The sequence below is a fragment of the Borostomias antarcticus genome (assembly GCF_949987555.1).
Source record: "Borostomias antarcticus genome assembly, contig: scaffold_172, whole genome shotgun sequence".
Classification (NCBI taxonomy): domain Eukaryota; kingdom Metazoa; phylum Chordata; class Actinopteri; order Stomiiformes; family Stomiidae; genus Borostomias; species Borostomias antarcticus.
In genome coordinates, this window is record NW_028176297.1 from 84,292 (window position 1) to 97,500 (window position 13,209).

Consider the following 13,209-nt stretch of genomic DNA (forward strand, 5'->3'; position numbering starts at 1 on the left):
TCTATGTTGCTACCACAAGAGGCAGTGTTTTTTTGTGCATGGCTATAAGCCAGCGCACCTAGAATAGTGTTTGTCCGGTTATCACTCCCTCCCTCCCTCCCTCCGGTCAATGTTGACCTGCATTTCTCTGTTGCACCACAAGAGGCAGTAGTCCCAGCACACCAAAATAAAGGACAACAAAATCAACCTGCCGATCTCTACTGCACAAGTAGAGTAGTGGTGAAAGCATAGGACTCCCATTCGGGAGACGGGGTTTCAAGGCCCCAGTGGGGATGACTTTATGGGACTATACCCCAAACTTCCACATGTTCATCCTTTCACTCCAACCTTTACCCCTTGCCTTATAGGTCCTGTCCCAACCCCAACCCTTATTCTAACCCCAACTCTTATTCTAACCCCAACCCACACTAGGCAGTCCCTCCAGAAAAACGCGGGCAAAAATCCTTGATTATGCAGGCAAAAATCCTTGATTATACAGGCAAAAATCCTTGATTATACAATGGAATATGCAGGGTTTTTATGTGATTTTATGCATTGAAAATGCGGGGATTTTCTGAAGTTGCGGGAAATTGCGAATATTGCAAGAATATGCAAAAAATGCAATAACCTGTCCTGTATTTTCGTGCACACCCCACTCTAATGCATATAGCCTACACTACGTCTTCACATGCTTGGAATGATATGAGAAATAACAAAACCATAGCCGATGCGAGAGCGCCTAGACCAGGTACGGTTATAGACCGGCGTCATGATTGAAGGCAGCCTTAAAGGGCAATGCTCGTTTTTGACAACCTGGACCTTATTTACGACATATTATAAGAAGTTTGACTCACCAAGATCACTTTGGTGTAGTTCGGAGGCCTGTAGAAGAAATTTAAAATCCAGCGCGAGCCAGTATATCCATGTAATGACGGTGATCGGGGCACCGAGAATGCAGTTTCTCAAAATCTATTTTCGGCCGCTAAACGGTTGTTTTCATCAATCAGATTGGATGAATCGACAGTTGAGATTCCTCAAAGCGAGCCATTGTTGTGGTTTTCAAATACGGGGTCTTTAGCCTCTGTAATATGATCTTTACACGCCTTTCCCCACTTGCTCCAGCACGCATGCGCACAGGCCAGCGCGCAGACTGGCTATTCTCCGGCTCACATTCTCTGCGCTACGATCGTTGTTGGTGCCGAGAATATTGTCGTCGTCATTCTTCAGCAACAATCCGATCGTAGCGCAGAGAATAACCGTTTAACCGTTTAGCGGCCGAAAATAGATTTTGAGAAACTGCATTCTGGTTGCCCCGATCACCGCCATTACATGGATATACTGGCTCGCGCTGGATTTTAAATTTCTTCTACAGGCCTCCGAACTACACCAAAGTGATCTCGGTGAGTCAAACTTCTTATAATATGTCGTAAATAAGGTCCAGGTTGTCAAAAACGAGCATTGCCCTTTAAAAGGCAGCATTGGAACTTATAAACAACCCCGATGTCTGGTCTCTGTGGTCGTCCAGGTCATTTGCTATTTCCAAGTTTATCAGACCAAACATTTTTCCCATGTCTATGATCTGATGTTTATTGATTTGATCTTAATATAATCGATGCAGCTGTGCTTTAGCCTACTCTTATTGGCTATTTATTTCCTTCATTCATGATGAGAATAGCAGAGGACTTTGAACTTGATATATTAAACAGAAATTGGTGCAATTCACTAGAATGCAGGAAATGAGATGTCTGACACTCATAATCTCATGGGGGAGGACCCCCAGACCCCTGCTTGATTTGTTTTCCGTGAGCATGGGACTGCTGGCAAGGTGTCCCTTATCTTTCCCCATTGAAGGTGGCAACCCTACAAACGAGGTGAAAAACATTCAAACCTGAAGCAGAAAAATGCGGAAAGTATGAAATCAAGCGAGCCCCGCATATTCCAAGTTTTTTGCGTTGAGTTCAGTGATTATCGCGGTGAAAATGCGCTCTTTCTAAAATGATGTGACCCTTGCATAATCATATTTGCATTCTGTCACCACTTGGAGCCTCTCACCAGCAGCGAAGACATCTGGATCAGGTGTTTTGGATGCTCTTTTTGTGCGTGGCTGTAGGCCAGCGCACCAAAGATAGCAAATGTCTGGTTGTCACTCCCTCCCTCCTTCCCTCCCTCTCTCCCTTCCTCCGTCGGGTTGTTGACCCGCAGTTCTATGTTGCTACCACAAGAGGCAGTGTTTTTTTGTGCATGGCTATAAGCCAGCGCACCTAGAATAGTGTTTGTCCGGTTATCACTCCCTCCCTCCCTCCCTCCGGTCAATGTTGACCTGCATTTCTCTGTTGGCACCACAAGAGGCAGTAGTCCCAGCACACCAAAATAAAGGACACCAAAACCAACCCGCCGATCTCCGCTGCACAAGTAGAGTAGTGGTGAGAGCACAGGACTCCCACCTGGGAGACGGGGGGGTTCAAGGCCCCGGCAGACCTTAATTTATCAGACATTATTTCCTGTAATTTCAATTCACAGCTAGTTCAGTGCTGGACTAGCTTCCGTTCGGCCAGTCCTGAACAAAAACAAGCCAGGCTTGATCTGGCCTGGTTTCAAAGAACATACAGATGGTTTTCTTTGCATTCAGGTGGAGGCAGCAGTCAGTGAGCCATTGAACTACCTGTATCATGGTTGCATTGAGTTTGCTTGCTGCCTCTGCTTTGTTTTTAGCATGCACATAGATGACTGTGTCATCCGCATACATGTGGACTAGAGAACCAGAGCAGACAGAGGGCAGGTCATTTATGTACAGTACAGACTGAACAGGAGAGGGCCCAGGATCCATCCCTGTGGCACACCCACATCATGTTCCAGGGGGGTGATAGATCACCATTTATTCTGACACATTGTGTTCTACCCTCAAGATATGATCTCATCCAATTCAAGGCATGAGGTGAAAAATTAAACATGGACAGCTTAGTGATGAGCACATTGTGACTGGTGGTATCAACAGCCTTTTTCAGGTCTAAAAACACGGCTTCAATCACGCCCCCCTTGTCCATTTTCACTTTTACAGTCTCTAAAAAGAAGCAGTTTCTGGTTTCAGTGGAATGGTTGGTTTTGAACCCAAACTGCATAGGGTGAAGTGGATAGGGACTATTGTTGAGATGGGTGATTAGTTGCTCAGCTATACTCTTCTCAGCTATCTTTGAGACTATAGGGAGAATGCTAATGAGTCTGTAGTTGCTAACCTCATTTATATTCCCTGACTTAAAAAATGGTGTGATGATAGCTGACTTCCAGACCTGTGGATACACAGCCTTTCTAACAGAGGCATTAACCACTTTGGTAATGGGCTCTGAGAGTGACTCCCTATGCTTCTTCAGGAAAGAGGAGTCCAGCCCAAACACATCCTTAGCTTTAGAGCTTTTGTTCTTGATCTTAATATTTAGTTCTTGATCTTAATATTTTTGCCACTTGAGATTCCGATACTTCATTTATGGCGAAGACAGGATGTGTTTCATCTACTGGCACTGCATGTAAGCATTGGTAGAAGACAGGATGTGTTTCATCTACTGTCACTGCATGTAAGCATTGGTAGAAGACAGGATGTGTTTCATCTCACTGCATGTGAGCATTGGTAGAAGACAGGATGTGTTTCATCTCACTGCATGTGAGCATTGGTAGAAGACAGGATGTGTTTCATCTCACTGCATGTGAGCATTGGTAGAAGACAGGATGTTTCATCTCACTGCATGTGAGCATTGGTAGAAGACAGGATGTGTTTCATCTCACTGCATGTGAGCATTGGTAGAAGACAGGATGTGTTTCATCTCACTGCATGTGAGCATTGGTAGAAGACAGGATGTGTTTCATCTCACTGCATGTGAGCATGGGTAGAAGACAGGATGTGTTTCATCTCACTGCATGTGAGCATTGGTAGGCAGGCTGTACAGTATGTTAGAGCCTTAACAGAATCCACAAAGTAGGTGTTGAAAGCTGTTGCGACTTGTATTGCATCTTGAGTTAGGCAGCCATTTACATTTAGTTCGTTTTTTCCTTGAGTTTCCATGATCTTTTCCTGTCAGTTTCTTCAGATTATCCCAGATCAACTTAGTTACCATTTGCCTCATTAATAATGTTAATAAAAAGAGATGCCTTAGCCTGTCTTAGGCATTTGATTACTTTATTTCTCAGGGTTGTAAACCTACATGTCATGTCATGTTCCATTTTAGAGCTATTTTTAGAGCTAGGCTACTGTTCACCTTATTATGTACCGGTATGTATTTATTTAGGTATGTTGTAGATGAGTGGTTGTAAACCATGAACTCAGGTGTATTGGAATGAATTTAAACAAGTACATCTTATTCAATTTTCAAGTATTGTTCATTTATTTGAGTATCCCGTTCCTATAGGAACAAAGTAGCCTAGCCTACATTAAGGTGAATTGTTATAGCACCCGCCTTGCAATAAAATAACATAGGCCTACTGAAATACCTTATTACTCTATAGGGTTAATAATAAAGGTTTGAATTAAATTGAAAATCTGACCACTCCCTTTTTATTGTTTGCAAAGCCCGACATACTTCGCACGTGTTGTGGGGACATCTTTACATGTCCAGCAGGTGCCTGGATGCTACCCTAGAAAGCACAAGCTTAGTTTGAACGGGGAGCATTTTGACAGGGGCACTCCGATTTTGGCAACAGTTACAATAAACATGCAATAGAATTAAATCGTAAGAAACATGATACAAAAATACACAAATAAACATACATCTTAAAATAGTAGGCTACTCACACACGCTCACACACACACACCCCTCCCAACACACAGGAACGCTCAGGCAATGTTATATCTGCCCATAATAGCTTGGTTATTCTATTGTTTTGCAAGTCATCAAACAACGGAATGCTCAAATCGTCAAGTAACCAAACATGGCTTATAGGCTACAACATGAAGTGAGACTGATTTTCGACATCTAGAACACAGACATATCCTGTCGTTGGGTGTTGTACTTTTTCACTGGCCAAACCAGTCTAGCCTACCTCAACTGATCTGCCTCGTTAAAACTATTATTATGGCGTGAATGTTACAGCGTAGGCTACGGGTCGCCTGGTGAGCTTCGCATTGCCCTCTTCAAACCTAAAATATAGGCTACGATCGCTTTTTGTGATAATTGCACCTCTTGTGATGTTCTGGTCTTTGAGTGGTAGAAACACTTGTCCTGTTGGAAGAAGAGCGCAGATCAAACTAATGAGATGTATGAGACTTACTTCAGAACAGAGACAAATAAATTCAACTTATAGTTTGGCAACTGAGGCTTAGGGGGCAAACACACTCGTTTGGTTTATGTGTTACCTGGCTGGTTAGCTGCCATCACTCGGGCACTCTGGATGGGGAAAGGGCAGTGGAGGAGTAGCGCGCCTCCGTTTGTGCCGCTTTTCACGTTTACCGTTGACAAAGGAAGAGAGGGAGGGGAGGGGCACGGTGTGTGCGGGGGGGGAAATTACAACGTATTTGGGGCTTTATTATTACACGCTTTTAATCGAGAATTGATCGATGTCACTATGGGCCACATACAGTAGGCCTACACTGTAAAAAAAAAAACTTTCAAAAGGGCACTTGCCTTGTCCAGAGGGCAAAGGGCAGCTGCTCTAGCACCACCTCCTGTCTATCTGTGCGCGTGCCTGAGCTGCACTGACAACTAAAGAACAAGCGAGCGCGCGTTCACGCGAAGGGGAGGGATTCTGCGGGGAGTGAACTTTCACACAGCAACTGCTACAGATGAAAACGAAAGTAAAAGGTTTCTGAAGAAGAATCCATTTCGCTTCGACAGAAAATAATACAATCTCAAATTGGAGAGGAGATTACAGAGTAAGTAGGCTACTATAATTCAGAATAACCTTTCAAAATATCACGGTCGATTTAACAGTGAGAGAGGTGAGTTGCTGTTTAATCCAGTTCCGTTTAACCAGAGTTTTCAAAGAGGGAGAGAATCAGCATTGTGTTCTTAGGGCGGAGAGGGGTGACGCAGCTGGAAATAAACCAAACGTTTCCACACAGCCTCCACTTTGAGACAACAGAGAATATTAACTTCTCAACGTGGAGACGAGAATCAAACCTGCAAACTCGTCGCCTTTCGGCCTCAATCACCGATTTGAGTGTGAACCAGGTCGTTCATGTGAATCGTGTCCGGGGAGTTGTAATAAAAGTAGGGAGGAGAGTTGATCAGTAGACCGACCCCTCCGTGTGCAGGCAGAGAACCAGGCTGGAAGAGTTTACACATGTCCTGTTATCAAGCTCCCTATTAGCTTTGGGTTTACATCTGAAATATTGCCAAGTGCTTTTGCCTTTGGCTCTCAGTCTCACTTTCGTCTTCCTACGCGAATGTTTGCAAACTATTTTAAACTTCACAGATGCGGCTGCAAGTTAGAAACGCTCGTTGTCATCATGTCTGTTTATGTTTAATGCAAACAATTTTAAATGTTCTTCAAAAGCCGTTCAAATTTAAGCAGAACAGACACTTGTAAAATCATAAATGTCCTGAGTGTAGGCTAATCTCTTTCTGGCGTTGAGGTCACCAGCAGCACTAAAAGGCGGATTTGCGAGGAAGTAGGTAGTGATGGCGACTGGAGAAATGAGGCTTTCTGAAACACCGAGGCTTCGAGGCACATTGCATAATATATTCATTAGGTCTATTCAGGCCCCATAAATGCTTTATACACTACTGACACCTGCTGGCGAAGATAATTTAGAGCAGCCATTATGGATTACATGGAAACGGAGCCCTGTAACATTAATGATTGAACTGATTTGGTTGACAACTTGACCACTGATTGTCAATCTGGCCACACCTGTAGTAATTGATCTGTGCTGCATGTAAACCAAGGGAAGTGAAGAAGGTATTGTCTGATGTGTCTTGATTTATCACCCTGACTCTGCCATACAGTTGAGTTGAACTGAGGAGCAATAGAGTCCTAGCTGTAGGATAGTTGAACAAACTGACTCATCTTCATCTGCCTGGACCCACGACGAAGATGTGTTAAAACAACTCTTCTATTGCTGGGTCAGTGGCTATAATTGAGCAAAGGAATAGCCAGCCAGTAGCCCGCACTAAACACTGAGGACATATTAGAGGTGGATGGATGGATGACTTTAATTATCCCTCTAGGGGGAAATTTGGTGATTCAGCAGTGGAAAAATATTAGAGCAACGTTGTAAATGCAGATCCAGAATATGCATAGTAGTGGAATATAGTGTTGTTCCCAGTGAGCTCTGGTGCACTCTGACAACCAGGACCACGTTCCTGCTCCTTCTACTCACTGAGCTGCCCAGTCTCTCTGACAACCAGGACCACGTTCCTGCTCCTTCTACTCACTGAGCTGCCCAGTCTCTCTGACAACCAGGACCACGTTCCTGCTCCTTCTACTCACTGAGCTGCCCAGTCTCTCTGACAACCAGGACCACGTTCCTGCTCCTTCTACTCACTGAGCTGCCCAGTCTCTCTGGGAGGAGCTGGACAGGTTTCTGAGGGAGGCAGCTTCTCTCATGACAGTGGAGATGCTCCAGCCATTGTGTGTGTGTGTGTGTGTGTGTGTGTTGTGTGTTTCGCCACCTACATCGTGTGATGTGCGTGTGTCTCACCGCATGACAAATAAAGATGTTTGTTTTTTGTTGTTGACATCATGTTGTCACTGATCTGTTCTGGGACTGTTGTGCCATAAGAGCGTCATGCTGTATGTGAAAAAGATGCACATTCATCTCTGCTTTATAAACCATCAACCTACCAATGGATCTATTAATAATTTGACTGCTTTTCAGGGGCACCGCCTCTAAAATGAGTCTCTCTGTGGAGAGAGGAGGAGAACACTGCCTCTAAAATGAGTCTCTCTGGAGAGAGAGAGGAGGAGAACACTGCCTCTGAAATGAGTCTCTCTGGAGAGAGAGAGGAGGAGAACACTGCCTCTAAAATGAGTCTCTCTGGGGAACATCACACGGACACCAAAGCTAAGAGGTAAGATGAGAATCCAGAACTGCTCATGACTGGTCTCCATCTCAGAGCTCAGCAGTGATATGATGACATCATCTTTAGTCAGAATACATGAGAGACTGAAGGTCTCTCTCTGTTGTGTTGAAGCTCAATCCAGCAGGAGAGACCACCCTCACCTGTACCCAGCTGTATGTCCATGAAGAGTGACAGGTCTATGGATCAACCAATCAGCTTCAGAGAAGGAGATCTTACCACTGAGTCACGGTAGGATCTTCAGATTGTTGTTATTAAACTGTTTTATACTAAAACATAAACTGCACCAACATGTATGATTACCTCTATAGTCAGTCATTATTAACCTCTACCTTCAGCTCTACTTATAGACCCTACTGTGCGTTTCCTGGCTCATATTGACCAGATTCTTATCAACCTTGTCAAAGTAGTCATCAATTAATATTCACCCTCTCAAATTACATCAGTGAGCGAGATGTTGGTATGTGGGGTTTGGTGTCTAATCTCATGACTTGCTCACCACTCGAACTTATTAAAAGCAATACCGTTGCACACCAGCACTAGAGGGCAGGCATGAGGAAAACATGTCCTGCTTCAGACAGCTCTATCTCAAGAAGAATAAATGTCACAGCTGAGATATTTACACTGTAGGAATCCTGGGAACCGTAGGAGAAACTGTAGTGACAAGTTAGAAAACGGGTATGAATTTAAAAGCACCAACTGCCACCAGGGTGGAGTACTGTGGATGACATTCACACAAACTTGTTAGTTAGCTTTGACAACCGTAGGACAATACCAGTGGCATCTGCATAATGTAGATCTCAACCCAGATCCTGCAGAGCTAATTATTAATAGATATAGTTCTCACCAACTGATTAATGCAAATGCTACTTAATTGTCCATTAAATGATGTACTATTCTTTTCATTGATGGTAAAAGGTATGTAATAATGACCAGTGCTGTTATTTCATATCCTGTAATGAAGGAGAGATGCTAGTTTCCTCTTTATTGAGACAGTAGGGGTGAGAGGGGTGAGGAGAAGGGGAGACACAGGGGAGAAGGCTGTAGCAGGATCAAACCCACCCTACCAGGAGGGGAAATGTGCTTCTGAGACAGGGGGGTGTTAAAAATCCCAAAAGAGCCGACCAACTCTCTGTCCCTCCTGGCTGCCCAGCCACTGTCCCACCCACCCAGGTGTAGAGGGCGGAGCTTCACCTGTAAAGAGGTCAAAGGTTATCCAGCATCTCCTGTGTGTTCTTACCGACACCCACCTTGATAGCCATCCTTTCCCACTCAGACATTCCTCCAATCTTTTTCATGGTTCATATTGAACCACTGATGTTATTTAATAAAGGTGACATCTATCTATCTATCTATCTATCTATCTATCTATCTATCTATCTATCTATCTATCTATCTATCTATCTATCTATCTATCTATCTATCTATCTATCTATCTATCTATCTATCTATCTATCTATCTATCTATCTATCTATCTGTCTCTATCTACCCCTCTCTCTCTCTCTCTCTCTCTCTCTCTCTTTCTCTCTCTCAATCTCTCTCTCTGTATGTCTCTAAATCTCTGTCTCTGTGTGACTCCTTGTGTCTCTGTCTCTCAGAGCTGTTCAGCTGACTATAGACCAAACCTGACTTCTGAATCCTAGCCCCATCTCTAGCAGAACACACACACACACACACACACACACACACACACACACACACACACACACACACACACACACACACACACACACACACACACACACACACACACACACACACACACCACTAGATGGCCCTAGATAGAGATATTCATAAATCCTTTTTACATGAGTCCAAAACCCCACCAACACCCACTAACGTGTGTTCAGTCTTCAGTGGTGAAGGGAACACTCATCATTCAGTCTCATGTCTGCTGACTCTGCAGTAGACACGGGTATTTCTCAGCTCCAGCTCTGATCAGCAGTGATGTAAACACCAACCCCGGGTAGACACGCTGATTTACACCCCTTGTCCTGAGCGGTGATGACCTGCGTTGTTGTTGCATGTGTCCTTGTCCAGATGAGCAGCTTTTGCCTCCTGCAACTTTGTAGATCACAAGTGACCGTTTTATTCATTAATCATGTGTGGGCTGATGTCATCATGTGTAGGATTGTATGGGGTGAAGTTACTTTCATACGGGCGTCTTTTTCATGGTTCATATTGATTTACATTTCCACTCCAACAAACACAGCAGTTCCAGCTGATAATACTCTGGTGATGTCTCTGTGTCTTTGACAGGATCAAACAGCAGAGACCAGCCTCACCTGGACCCAGCTGTGTGTCCATGAAGAGTGACTGGTCTATGGGTCTACCTCTCAACTTCAGTGATGGAAAGACCCTCGATGAGAAAAGGTGAATATGAACCACTGATGTTATTTAACAAAGGTGACATGTTATTCTATAAAAGGATTCAAACATTAAGATTTGCATCATATCATGTTTATCATGAAAATCAAGTATGACAGATCTGTGGAGCCATCCTTTTCAGAGAAGGAGTTTATCAAATAAGTAAGAGATGACGTCTGGAAAAGAAGAGTCTGACAGTGTGTTCAGAATCCCCAGGTGAAGCTGAGGGGTTTTCTAACACACTGAAGGGCTCTTGTTTTAACATAATGACCGGCTGGCCATACGTTACTACTTACCACTGAACCCCAAACTGCTCCCAGTGAGCAGGCTAGCGCCTTGCATGGCAGATACCACCATTGGTGTGTGAATGAGAGGCCATTGTATAACACTTTGGATAAAAGCGTTATATAAGTGCAGTCCATTTACCATTTACCATGTACACAATATTCTACTGATCCTGTAATATGAGTCCTAAAGGGATAGAGGATGTATAATATAGTGCTGGTCCTGTAATATGAGTCCTAAAGGGATAGAGGATGTATAATATAGTGCTGGTCCTGTAATATGAGTCCTAAAGGGATAGATGATGTATAATATAGTGATGGTCCTGTAATATGAGTCCTAAAGGGATAGAGGATGTATAATATAGTGCTGGTCCTGTAATATGAGTCCTAAAGGGATAGAGGATGTATAATATAGTGCTGGTCCTGTAGTATGAGTCCTAAAGGGATAGAGGATGTATAATATAGTGCTGGTCCTGTAACATGAGTCCTAAAGGGATAGAGGATGTATAATATAGTGCTGGTCCTGTAATATGAGTCCTAAAGGGATAGAGGATGTATAATATAGTGCTGGTCCTGTAATATGAGTGTGCAGAGAGACTGTGCTGGCTGGGCCGTCAGGGTCCGTCTGCAGGAGAGGGAGCTGAGCGCACGGTGAACAGGGGGACTCTGGGGAGGTGGAGGTGGAGAGGCTGGAGTCATAACAGGTGTTGGGCTGGTGGAGGAGGACCCAAGAGCAGACATGATAGGCGTAGGGGGACAAGCCCACGTTGGGGCACGTTTATTGGTCAGGCAGGAACGTGGTAGTCAGACAGGCGTGGGGTTCAGGGAGGAACGTGGCAGTCAGACAGGCGTGGGGTTCAGGCAGGAACGTGGCAGTCAGACAGGCGTGGGGTTCAGGCAGGAACGTGGTAGTCAGACAGGCGTGGGGTTCAGGCAGGAACGTGGCAGTCAGACAGGCGTGGGGTTCAGGCAGGAACGTGGTAGTCAGACAGGCGTGGGGTTCAGGCAGGAACGTGGTTCTCCAGGCAAGGTTCAGGCAGGAACGTGGTTCTCCAGGGAAGGTTCAGGCAGGAACGTGGTTCTCCAGGGAAGGTTCAGGCAGTAGCAGGGAGGTCAGACTAGGACAAAGGAAAACAAAAAGGGTGAGGTAGGGTTTGGATGAATGCAGGTTAGGTTAAAGCTAGAGACGTGATACCCACTAGGTTGGTCAGCGATCTGGCACCGACTGCTGAGTAGCCCGGCTTCTTAACCTGGCTGAGATGGGTTGATTGGTGACGTCAGGCAGGTGTGGAGTGGGACCACGCCCGGGTCATGGCTGAGATGGGTTGATTGGTGACGTCAGGCAGGTGTGGAGTGGGACCACGCCCGGCTCGTGGCTGAGGCTGATTGGTGATGTCAGGCAGGTGTGGAGTGGGACCACGCCCGGCTCGTGGCTGAGACTGGTGAGAGTGCAGTTCCCGCTGCGCCCTCTGGGACGTACCAGGAGAATCTGAGTCAGGGTCAGAGGGCGTGGTAGCGGGACGAAGGCGGGGCTGGCGAGGCGGGGGCGTGACAACATGTCGTTTTGAGTGATATTGTAATGCCTTCTGGTTATAATAGAATATCACTACTGGAGCTGTTTAATCCAAAAAGGCGCAATGCTTCCTGCAGTTGGGTTGGATGGAGGTGCTGGTTCTGGGAGGAGCAACATTCTGTCTGGTGATATTGTAGGAATGGAGCAGAAGACCACTGCAGTGAAGATTAGGCCTACACAACTTTCCCATGACAGTGCTTTGCAGACATTATAATTATTTGGTGTTGTGAATTATAAAAGGAAGATAGAAACTTGACTGACTTAATATCTTAACCCACCAGTGAAATGTAATTGACTTCAATCACAAGTCATACAAACATCACAAACATCAAGTCGTATAATAACACAATAGCCCCTATATGCACAATGCTACAATACAAGGCCTCTGAACACGTGATTCAGTACACAGGTGTGTTTGATCAAACCAAGATGAGGTCATTGTGAGAAGTAGGCTGTGTTTTCTAGAATACATTCATGACATGAAACTGTATTGGTACTGTAGGTTTACATCTGTATTGACCCAGATACAACATGACATAAAATGAAGACATACTTATAAAACGGGGAGGTTCTCAAGTATTAATAATATCATTAGGAGACATTGTCTGCAACCTGGACCTACACACCTCCAGAGTCCTGAAGCGCGGGCAAGAAAGATTGTGTCCGACCCCTCCCAGTACTGGAAATGTAGTGATCGAGCTACAAGACAAAGAGGGAAATTATGAAAGTGATTAGTAAGAATAAAACGGCACCAATGACATCATTAGCGTTAGACCTACAGCATATTGAATGTAGTTTGAGTGAGAGAGAATAAGCAGGAGAAACCCTATGACTTCTAACCAACGTAACGCTGCTTAAATACAACACAGCAGCACTCACAACACTTCTGGTAGCTTAGGCTCTCACTCCAGAAACCTTGCAGTGCAGTTTAATGCCAGGGAAGGGTCCATTATTATGGTTGAATCCAGTGCGCTGTGCAGATTACTGTCCGTCCGTCCT

The 13,209-nt window shown here is 44.8% G+C and overlaps 1 long non-coding RNA gene across 1 annotated transcript; it reads left to right on the top strand.

Annotated features, from left to right (window-relative positions):
* Positions 1 to 5,753: 5,753 nt before the first annotated feature.
* Positions 5,754 to 8,217, top strand: LOC311328664. The gene is made up of 3 exons (XR_014631227.1): positions 5,754 to 5,836; positions 7,784 to 7,976; positions 8,100 to 8,217. It is a non-coding gene; the product is annotated as an uncharacterized lncRNA (long non-coding RNA).
* Positions 8,218 to 13,209: the final 4,992 nt, after the last annotated feature.